The sequence below is a fragment of the Belonocnema kinseyi genome, chromosome 1, assembly GCF_010883055.1.
Source record: "Belonocnema kinseyi isolate 2016_QV_RU_SX_M_011 chromosome 1, B_treatae_v1, whole genome shotgun sequence".
NCBI classification, from domain to species: domain Eukaryota; kingdom Metazoa; phylum Arthropoda; class Insecta; order Hymenoptera; family Cynipidae; genus Belonocnema; species Belonocnema kinseyi.
In genome coordinates this window covers 92,562,362-92,574,480 of record NC_046657.1, presented here as the reverse complement: position 1 = coordinate 92,574,480, position 12,119 = coordinate 92,562,362, and the positions used below count along the sequence as shown (strand labels likewise).

The following is a 12,119-nucleotide window of genomic DNA, read 5'->3' as shown; positions in this document are numbered from 1 at the left end:
GGAATGTTTGAATTCAATGTTTAAACATTAATATTATTGTATATTACCTAATTACCTAGTTATTGATCGTATATCCTATATTTTAATCACGTGCATTATTGCATAATTACAATCGTATTATCACAATTTGTAATAATTGAAAGTTTCATGGTGAAACTCATGCATGGTTGTTAATTCTATGGACTTGGCTATCTTTTTATTATATTCATGGATTGTAATTACGCTTTTGCAGCATCAGTAACAGTGCTACAATTTTAAACTCTAGTGACACCGAGCGAAGAAATTAGTTTTTCTTGGGTTACCAAATCAAACCGAAAACAATGACAACACAGTGGGCACACAAATTTGAGTATGTCTTTCAAGTATCTTTACGGCGCCGTCGTAATATGTGACCGTCTGTGAAGAAAGGAACCTAATGCGGAAAAATCGATTTTTATTTTCTTACGTCGATCGATAGTTTATAAGTCACTCTTTCAATTTTAATAATCAGAACTTGTTTCAGTTTATTATTTTTCTTCTTATGAAGCCACAAACATCGGCATACTAAGTGTACGCGGAAACGAAATGAGAGCCCTAAGAAAACCAGCCCCACACTTACCACTATTGGGTATAGCCGCGCCGGCAGCCCGACGCGAGCGGAGCTCACGAATACGGCGTCTAAAGGTGCAAATGGTAAGTGGAGTGGGTGCTTTTCATAGACGCGTCGTAACTACTCAAACGCTGGCTTGTGGACTCTGCTAGGATTGCCCGCCTTGTAAAATTCAGCTTTGACGCATTAGGCCCTTTTCTTCGCGGACGGTCACATGTACACTGAAACCGCGGTTACATCCTCTCTCATTTATATCCTCTCGCGCTTATATTCCTGCATAACTCATTTATATTCGTTTCGCATCCACCACCTCACAGTACCACGTGACAAACAAGCCAATCAAAGCGCAGCGCGGCCATTTCTCCTTGGCTGTGCAACATTGGTGGCATCCCCTTCCGGGAGGATATAAGTAAATGTTTACGATCTGAGACGGCGGATATAAATGCGGTTTCAGTGTAATATCTTAACTTGTCATTGGACATTTGTATTAGGTCGCCTATAATTCTCACAAAGCACAAGATAACATGTTTTTTAGTAGCCCGAAAGCTAGAAAAATTCTTCGTAAAACAAGCCCAATTTTACTATACCATTCATAATTCATCAAATAGTAGGGAGAACAAGCATGATGGCAAATGTAAATAAAAACGGCACCTTCATATTTTGGCACTGTCAGCTTGTAAAAAAGGTTGCAATATATAGAGCGATTTTCATACCAGTGATTAATTAACTATAAGACCAATGTGACCTTCAACAATTGCACGTTACGTTATAATATTTTGCACCCTCCCCCCTCTTTCTCCTTTTTGCGAAAAATAGGGAACAAAATACCGGAAATAGCTGAATGAAAATGTATTTAAAATAATTGTATTGTATTGTATTTCAAAATTGTTTTACACTGAAACCCTGTTTAAGTTCACGCACGGATAAGTTCAGTCTCGTTTAAGTTCACGCATTGCTTTTCGTTGAGGTTTACTTTTACCTCCCCAACAAGTTGTCAGTGCTCCGCCCATTAGATCTTCCCATATATATGTCAACCAATCGCACCAGCATATAGAGGGGCTCCTCTCGTGGTGAGAACGATGGTACTCAGCCCTTCCCGAGTAAACCTGAGTGAGATGTTTTCGTTTCAGAGGAGTAAACTTAAACGGGGTTTCAGTGTATTATGCACGAAAGTGTTGAAATAAATTTTCTCGCTGTGTAGAGAAAGCATTTAATTTAATAGGTAACTTCTATTGCTAGGTTAATTCAAAATGCGAAGTTCAAACCGAGATCCAAAATAATTCGACAGTCAATTACTATTAGATGCAGGAAATTTTAAAATACACTGAAACAAATCATTCTTAGCACTGAGTAAATGCATTTAATTGAATCCCATTTCTTAGCATCAAGAGAATATTCTTGAATAGAAGTAATTTTTATTTAAACCAGACACATATATTTTGTTGATCTAAAGAAATCCATTTTTTTGGCTGAATTAAAAATGTAGGTTTATTCAATCAAAGAAATAATAATCTAATTCAAAATAATATTAAATAAATTAAAAATGTTTTTTTGTCACGAAGAATTTATGCATTTATAGCAATAGAGCATTTATTTATATGAAAAAGGTATTGAGTTTACATAAATATTTATTTCTTCAGTGAAAGGAAATGATTCATTTGATTACTAGAATTAAATTATTCATAACTAATAAACATTCATTCCAGCAAAGTAATTTAAAAAAATGAAAAAACCAATAATTTGGCGCAATTTATTTCAATTGAATACTTCTTTAATTTAAAAAAAATATGTAGTTAAATTAAATTACCATGTTTTAAATTTGACGAAATATTTCTTTGGCATTTATATTAATGTTTAAATACGGTTTTCCGCCTTAGAGTTTCTATGTTGTAATGTCGTGGCCAACGACTTTGCACTCGATCGACCCAAGTTCAATTCCTGCTATGGGTGGATTTTTCATCAAATTTTTCTGTTTCAGGTACCATCGAGATTTTAAATTATGTGATTTGTTCAAATTGCATATGTACAATAATAACAATGGTAATTATAATTTAAGCTGAAAAAAGCTTATTTAGGAAAGTAGTCTCTAAATATGAATCAGTGAAAAATTCACTGATTGAAATAGTAGTTAGACATGTCACTGATTAATCAGTGGTTTCGGACTTATTAACTTATCAGTTCAGTAGCACCATAGTAAATCATGTACAGTATAACCTCTACATTTTTAAGTTAAGCGTTTTTGTTAATATTTTACTTAAGTAGCAAGAAGAACTCCGTAATGAAATAAATTTTTTAATTTTCGGGCTGTCAGTCTGCTGAATGAACTGCGGGATAAATATACTCTTAACTCCTATAGGAAGTACTTATGGGCATGTGATACTTCGCCGTGTGGTCAGTCGGGTAATGATTCTTCGTTGTTTTTACCCCAAAAATTAAAATGTTTTAAAACTGAATTCGGAGATTCTATAAAATATCATAACGGACGTCCCCGGACTCTTTTTTGAGGGATAATAAAGAATATATATTTATTGTGCTAAATAAAAATGGTATGCATGTGTACTATTTTGAAGCAATGATTGTTTTTCAGCTCTCTGTCGTACCAATTCTGTCGGCAGAACTCAAGAATAAGTATGGGAGAGAATCGTAACACACATAACCTCGAAATAACATACATCTTTAGCAAAATAAAATTTTTTTCAATTAACCCACAAAAAAAGTGTGCGGGGACATCTGTTCCCAGTGAGCGCAAGCGTTAAAGAACATCTTTAGACCGGCTTAAAAATGTCCTAAGTCAGTCCATATAACGTTCCATAAACATACAATGTTCCAGAGACGTTTCATAGACGTAATTGGAACATAAAACGTTTTAAGAATATTATTCGGCCTGACTTAGGACAGTTTTTAAAACGTTCGAATGACGACTTTTGACTTATACGTCCAAAAAACGTTTTTAGGACGTTCCAATTACGTTCTAAAATGTTGGGCCCATGTTCTCTATCATTCTCCAGATTTTGAAGACAAAGTATTTATTATTCTGGGGAAAAGCAGAGGAAACCTAAAACTGGTAAAATCGATAATTTTCTATGTATCACATGCCCTTATACTTAACGAGTTTGTATATGACAGTCCAATCCTGCCGTGATTTAGAAGAACACGGTTAACTGCATTTTGGGTAAGTTTCTTGAGCCGTCTACCGTTGACTGCTTTCAGGTGACTTATCCGATTTACAGTTAACGGTGTTCTTCCAAATCACGGCAGAATCTTGAAATTAAAGTAATATGTGAAGCTGTTTTTCATTTAAAAGCATCGAAACTTTTCACCTTTTTCAATATTTGATCATATTTATGGGTTTTAAGTTTTTACTATGATTCTTTTATTGAATGTACTAAAATATTATTTTATTGTGATTGCTAAATTGACATGGTGCAGTGCTGCCGACCCTCAAAAGTGGGTATTTCACTAAATCAAGCAGTAAACATTCACTGATTGTCAGTGACCCATTTCTAGCTATTTGAATCAGTGAAATTTCAGTGATTCAGATATAGAGAGCATGTATTAAAATTGAAGTACTAACTATTTTATTGCACTCAGGAATGGTCTGGGACAAAAAAAATATTTTTTTAAATCAGTGAGATATTTTTTTGCTTCAAATATTCAAAACTTTGAATACGTTCTTACCGGGTAGTCATTTCTACTATTTAGGAAGGGGTTTTCCCAGGCAACTGTGAACAATTGTAAATTTGCACTATTTTGCACTATTTGTTTATGGATTTCACGTAACATCTTAATATTGAGCTTGTTTAACGCTGAATTTTCATAGATAATGATAGCTACCCAACAGTAGTGTATACTGAAATTTCAAAGCACATATTCTTATTCTTCAATTTATTTCTACTTAATTACTAATATTAAACAATAATCCATAACTCTTAAGATTCTATCTTCGCCTATAATTTAACAATTTCCAGAAATATACGTTTGTGTCGTTTAAGCTAAAGTGTAATTTAGAGTATATTTGACAATCGTAGAATTGTTTTAATACAATAGTTTATTACAAAATCCTAATATATTTGACACTGGCCATTGAATAATTGCATAGTTTATTATTTTGTGAAGTGTACAAAACCGTACATATTGAGTATCCAATAATAACAGAGAAACTAAAGAAGGACCCCATTTCCATAAGGAGTTTTACTAATGCAAGATTTAGGAATGTGTAAAATGACTTTGGCCGAACCCTATCCCGTTCAAACCAAACCGATCGGCTAGCCCGACCTCACACACTCATTTTTTTTATTTAGCCTATTCCTAATTCTAGTTAGTTTTAGTGCAAACAATTAATATCACAGACTACACAGATGGCACAAAACATTAGGTAAACATTTCCTGAAACTAGCAATGCAAGGTTCCGAATATTACATGGATAGGTAGAAGCAAGAATTGTTCAGCTAAGAAAATGTCCGCTTGTCAGAGCGTATTGCACTGTAATGTTCAGGGCAGTTTGGAAGATTTATTCAGCTTCCCTATTAAAAATTTTCGGAAATTCACGAAAAATTTCAGACGCAAAAGTCATAGAGTTTTCCAAATGTTTGTTACGGAATTCGGGATTAGGATAAAATTTTCGTAAATTTACCAGTTTCACGTAAAGTTATGAAGTTTGGAAGCAAATTACGAAAACACTTTGTGAAATTACGAAAATACTTGGTATGAATCGGATTCATTCGGTACTATTCAGAAGGATGCCGTCGTTTTCGCCTAAGTCTCAGTACAAGCAAAGAATAGGTCATGTACTTCTTTAAAAGTTCTTTCTACATATTATGTCCCCTCGCAAGGAAATGTTGAGTGCACAATCTTCAGTTGTTTCATTATTGGTGAGTCACGAGTCAGGAATTCGTACACACCTGGCAGCGTTTACATTGAAGTGAATATGAATAGTTTCTGTGACAAAATGAGGAACGAGAAAGTAGGAAATTACATAGAAACCCTTCTTGACCAGATATACAACGCAGCTGATTTCAGTAACAGTAACGTAAAACTCTAAGAGTAATACAAGTTTCGTAATATTCCGAAAGAAATCTTTAACAGTGTTAATTTAGTGTGCAGTAGTATTCCATGGCACCGAAGGTTCCGCATGGACCAATCATAGCACGTATGTCATTCAGTATTCCAAAAGTTCCAACAAACTGAGGCGCAACTGAACGTGCCATACGATACTACTGCGAATCAAATGAAGTTAAATAAGCCTAAAGAGCTGTGCGAACCTTGCATAGCCAGTTTCTGGAAATATTCGCCAAATTTGTTATGTTATCTGGGTAGTTTTTTAGTCATTCTAATGACAAATGATGATTCTACCGGCAGTGGAAAGGAAAGAGTCAGATATCAGTTCGCAATTTCAAGTTACAAACGAAATGAAAGAGTGGAGCCAATAAATTGTATGCATTATAGAGAATAGTCAGTCTTTTAGAAACACTTAAATGTAGAGTTCATAAAAGTTTTATGAAGAAATACTGTACAAGTATGCATAATATACTAACGACTTCTCAACATTTAGAGCTGTTACTATATTTGTTTTGTGAGTCACTTACAAAACTAAATGCCAGTATGATCCAATTTACTATACTTTTGATGGCGCTGATAGAATACATGTTCACTGGTAACCCTTTCACTTGTAGTGAAAATTGTGCAGGACTGAAATACTCTCGTAATTTTTGTTTTATTATATCTAAATTTAGTTTAATTGTATGTACAACATTACTTGAAAGGAGGTTTCATTACACAACATTAATGTAGCAGCTCTTCATATTCGAAGTCATAAGGTCCCTCATAAGAGTATCAAAATTGTATGGTCCAAAGAGCCTTTTATGATTAGTTATTCGTTTTATTCGTTACGAGAAAAGAGATGATTGTATGGAAGGCAGTAGTGCGTTGAAAATACAAAATTCTAGATAAAGTGAATAAATTATTTTTGACAATATTAAACCCTTCGCTACATATAAGAAATATATATAGCTAAGAATTTTACATATCCTTATTCAACAATTTGAAAATTTGTTTCATTTAGTTCTCAGTATTATATTTTCTAAACATAACCACTGATGTTTGACATCCCAAACAGTTTTGTTTTGTAAATAAATTTCAAGCTTAAGTTGACCACATTGGGTCAGAATTGGTAAGCATTGCAGCAGCATTTTTCGGAGATTCACATCGCCAATTATCAGTATCAGCTTTTCCTACATGATAAACTTTAGCAATGTCCTTTACAAATACTTTAAAAAGAGAAAGTTCGCTTTCTCGTAAACGTCGATACATGTACTCTGCTAGATAAGCAGAAAAACTTCCTCTGTTACAGTTACAATCAGGAAGGAACTGCTTCATGCGTGACCACCATCCTTCCACAGAATTCGAGTTTTCTTTCGTTTTTGAATCCTTAAAAGATATCGAATAATTTATTTTCAGATACTCAAATCCTGCATCACCAAGGCACTCGTAAGCTTTATAGGAATCCCACATGATTGTTGTACCTTGTTCTATGTATTTTTCAAACAGTGAAATCAATGTGTCTCTAGAATTATTAGAAACAACTTGTAAGAAACATCGATCAGTACCTCTTTCAATTCCTCCAAAAAGTATATTTCCTTTGACAGAGTTTCCCCGATTATACTTTAGTTTTTCAAATTTAGATTCAGCGATTTCAACAATCTTACCCAAACCACCAAGTTTTCCTCCATGATTTAACATTATTTCTACGCATATTTCACGACAAAAGTTATACCAATCTATCACTGTATTTTGTGCAATATTGAGTTCACGTCGAACAAGCCAGGATGGTTTTCTGTCACACCACATGGATGTAATTTGTAAAATTGTTTGTAGGGGAAGATGAGATCGAGAAAACCATGAACCCGCTCTCACTGATTTAGTGGCTCGACATTTTCTACATCTCCAGGCATACTTGTCACATGATCTTTCAAAAGGCTTTATCATCATGTCAACATTGCATTTCAAGCATGTTAGTGATCGAGTTAAAAGTCTCGCATCTTGAGTGTGACAGATCAATTCTAAAGGAGAAAGATTTTCTAAAGTAAGCACTTCATGTATGTTTTGCAAATCCATATTTTTCTTATAAATGCTTATTTTACAATATGCACGTTTAGAAATTCTGTCAGGTAGTGCAATTTAATTGACCATTTTGAATCTTTATGTTGCTTTTAGATTTTTTATCTAATTGACATTAGTGGCAAAAGAAATTATTCAAACCAAGGTTTTTCTGCTTTCAATATCCTAGGCATTTTAGAAACCTTTTAATTCATGATTATATGTCTTGCAATTATTCAAAATTATATGCATATATAATTGATCAATTTGTTAATTAACAATTCCTAATTTTACATTCGTCTCAATGTAAATAATAAGGCGAAATATTCCTTGTGCTATAAATAAAACCTTCTGAGTATAAAACTGGCGCAATGAACTAAAATTGAGTTCTAGTTGTAAATATGGCATGAAACACCTCTTTCAAACACCATTTGATTACCTTCTTCTGTGCTTTGGTCATATTGATTAATTCTCTAGTGACTTTCGGAGGTCGCTTTCATGATATTTGCATTCTGCAATTAAAAAGGTTTTTACATAGTTGTCCAATCTTCAAAAATTGTAACCTAGTGCGATGCTCAGAAAATTCGATCCAAAAAAGCTGATCCTGAAAAAAGTAAAATTAAACATTTTAATTGTTTGGAGAATTAAGTTTCAAATAATTTCGAGCCGCAATATAAACCAAGGAGATTTCTTGGAAACCTCTTAATAAAGGGAGAAAAATTGAGAAATATTTCTTGTGAAGAATGCTGTATTAAATTTTGTAATATTATGGTACTAGTGACTATTATTCAAGTACATACAGTTAAAAATGTTTGGGATTTTACCACATCGGTATCCGAACGTGAAATTCCAATACATGTATTACAGTTCCAATGAATACGCGGCGCTTACTGTGCAAGTATTGGATTTAACTTTCCGATACAGATATTGGAATTTTACCTTGCACGCACTTTGGTCCGTCAATTGGATCGGTGATACTCTATTAAAGTAAAATGAAAATTGTGCCTTGCTGGTCTAATGGTAACACACTCGACTTACCCTAGCGGACCGAGTCAACGGAAAGGATACTCTACAGCGTATCGTTGTAGTACCCACATAGTATCCCTTCCGTATCATGCAACAAAAACTAAAAAAACATAGTGAGATAGGCATTTAACTTTTTGCAATTCGGATTCTATGTAAAATTTTCCATTGGAATATCACGGAGTAATTGCAATGATTTTTTCAGTGTAAAAAACAAAGCAGCGACGTAAGTGGCAACATACTAATAAAGCGATTAAGGATGCGCTTGGAGTCAACTTCTGCAGAAGTAAATGACACTTAAAAAATTTTTTGAGGCTTCAAAAATACTATTGCAATTACTCCATGGCATTCTAATAGAAAATTTAATGTAGAATCCGAATCGCAACAAGTTAAATGCTCCACTAGCTGTTTCTTTAGTTTTTGTAGGATGATACGGAAGGGATACATATAGATACTATAAGGATACCCTGCAGAGTATCCTTTCCGTTTACTCGGAACTCTAGGGTAAAGGTTGTTGGTTAGATTTCGATTATCCATAACTGCGAATCTTCATTTTTTTAACTTAGCAGCATTTGAAAACTAAAATGTCATGTACTAGAATGTTGCTTCACTCCCAGCAATTAACTACCAATACATTTAATGGAAAGTTCTAAAAGAAATTTTGTGCAGTGCTATTCAGTTGTATATATATATATATATATATATATATATATATGCTACGATTGCGAGTGTGGCCATTGAACGGGGTTACATGGCACGGCGGCATGCTCTGTGGTGCGAAAAACACCCGAAGCTATCGCACTTTTCGCAGCAACGCCTGAGAAACTATGCCAAACTACTCCGAAAAAGGGGCTATGTGAGCGGAACGCCTACTCTACGACAGCTAGAACAAGCCGGCAACAGGGAAAAAGAAGCGACACTAAGACCAACCGCGGGCAGGCATCCAATAGAGGAAGAGCGATGCTTTATGACCCGGAGAAACATCAACGCCAAGGTATCTCCCAAGCATCAAGATCTGGCTGCAATGGATGATGAGCTTCGTGGACATTTTTCCGAAGAATCCGACCTTTGTGCTATCAATTATTGTGTGTATAATGCAAAGAGAGCTTTAGCCGATGCGAACAGTGAAACAAAACCAACGGCTGATCATAAGACTAAAAGGCGAATGCATCAACTTGCCATAAAGATAGGCTGAGAAAGACAGTACGCGTCCCGCATTCGGTGTGTGATTGACTACATCACATCTGGTAGGAATTTTACCACCAAGGTTCGAAAGTTCGTGTGCGAACTACGGATCCGTTATCACACACTTAGAAAGTCAAAGCTGCTGACCCATCTCGACTCTTCCAAGACCCTCCAGTTACTGTCGACCACCCGCCCAAACCACAGAAGGTCGAAGTAGTTTTGAGAAAAGTCTACGAAGTGCAGCATAGACTGTGCAAAGACTCAGAAAATATAAATAGCTACAAGAAGCTGTATGATGCCCTCTTAACACCTGATCAAGAATGCCCACCCATCAATACCGAGGAGGTGAAAAAAGTATTAAGAGGGATGAAGAACTATTCCGCACTGGGACCAGATTGTAGCAAAACATTCTAGTGGAAGAAGTTTCGTTCAACACATCAGCATTTGGCCCGTATTTTAACCTCATATTCAAATTCGGAAGAGTCGATTCCGGATTGGTAGTGAAAGGGCGCACAATATTCCTGTCGAAAACAGGCAACTTAGCTGGCCCGAAGAATTACAGGCCTATCACTTGTCTAAACACACTGTGTAAGATATTCACAGCTATCCTAAATGATAGAGTTCTACAGGCAATTGAACCTGTGTTGGCAAGAAATGTATGAACAACGAGGCTCAAAGAAAGGCGTAGCCGGATGTCGGGAGAACCTGCTCATCGATAGATGTGTCTGCAAAAATGCAGCATTCTACCAGCGTGACCTATCGACAGCCTGGATTGATTATCGGAAAGCTTTCGATTCGACATCCCATAGACTTATCATCTGTCTTTTGGAAATATTAAAGGTTCATCCGCAAATAGTTGGATGCATAGAGAGATTGATGCCGCTTTGGAAAACCAGATTTACTATCTCATCTGGCAAAAATCGTGTGACAACTAGCAAGGTCACGTTTCAGAGAGGTGTCTTTCAGGGCGACACCATGAGCCCACTCGTCTTTTGCCTTACATTATTGTCACTATCTCTAGCACTGCGCCATTCCGACGGGTACATGTGCGGAAAACCTGCAGATCGAAAGTACAAGGTCACTGATGTATTTTACATGGACGATCTTAAGATCTATGCTAAAAACAGAGAGCAACTGCATCTAGCTCTGGGGATTATCGAACGATATACTAAGGAAATTAGAATGGAATTTGGGTTAGATAAATGCGCCAAGGTTTATTTAAAGCGGGGAAAACTTAATGGCATCCCTGAAGATCCTGAGCTCGTTGATAGAAGCCCGGACGGTGCCATTTCCATCTTAACATACTGTCGCCACATTTTGAGCCAAGACATTCCCGATGATAGCTGCAGGGCGTGCCATGCACACCCCGAGCATTTAGCTCACATACTATCTAGTTGTCCAGCTCCCGAGGGAACGACCTACATTCAAAAGCACAATGCAGCACTAAGAGTGCTTTATTACCATCTCTGTCACTCCTACGGCATTCACCTTAATATCGCTTCTCTAAATGCTCCTAGGGAAATGGAGTCAATTGTCGAGAATGGCAAGTGCCGCATATACTGGAACTTTATATTCTCGACAATTGTTTCTGTTGCTCACTCGAGGCCTGACATAGTTCTTCTTGACTTCGAGAAGCGAACCATGTTCGTTATCGAATTTTCGGCACCAGCTGACAAAAACATCATAGCCAAGGAGAATGAAAAGAAAGAGAGGTATCGAGACCTTATAAGGAAGTTGCAACGATTGTACCCGGAATATTCTGTTAAATTGATCGTCCTTATCATCGGCGCTCTTGGAGGTGCCAAGCTTTTACTTGCTAATGGCCTAGAAAGCATCCCTGCGTGTCAACAATATGCTAGAACACTCGCGAGAAAAATGCAGAAGGCGGTTGTCCTTGGGTCGCTCCGTATTCTTAGGGTGCACGAGGCTTTTGCTAGATCGTCGTATTGATTCCTTTACAGACTGTAACCACCTATCTCACGGTTGTGAGACATGGTTGTGGCTGAAAGTTTACCGCGATTTCGCTGGAAGCGGGTGCAATTTTTCAGATTAGCACCCGCTCCCGGCGAAATCCTGCGGTTGTCCTTATGACAAATTTTTAATTATATATATAATTAAAAATTTGTCCTTGGCTATGATGTTTTTGTCAGCTGGTGCCGAAAATTTGATAACGAACATGGTTCGCTTCTCGAAGTCAAGAAGAACCATATCAGGCCTCGAGTGAGCA

General features: G+C 36.2%; 1 long non-coding RNA gene across 1 annotated transcript in view; it reads right to left on the bottom strand.

Annotated features, from left to right (window-relative positions):
- Positions 1 to 7,989: 7,989 nt before the first annotated feature.
- Positions 7,990 to 12,119, bottom strand: part of LOC117176380 — an 18,148-nt gene continuing 14,018 nt past the window's right edge. Inside the window, exon 3 of the long non-coding RNA XR_004467607.1 lies at positions 7,990 to 8,288. This is a non-coding gene — a long non-coding RNA (uncharacterized LOC117176380). The remainder of the gene's footprint in view (positions 8,289 to 12,119) is intronic.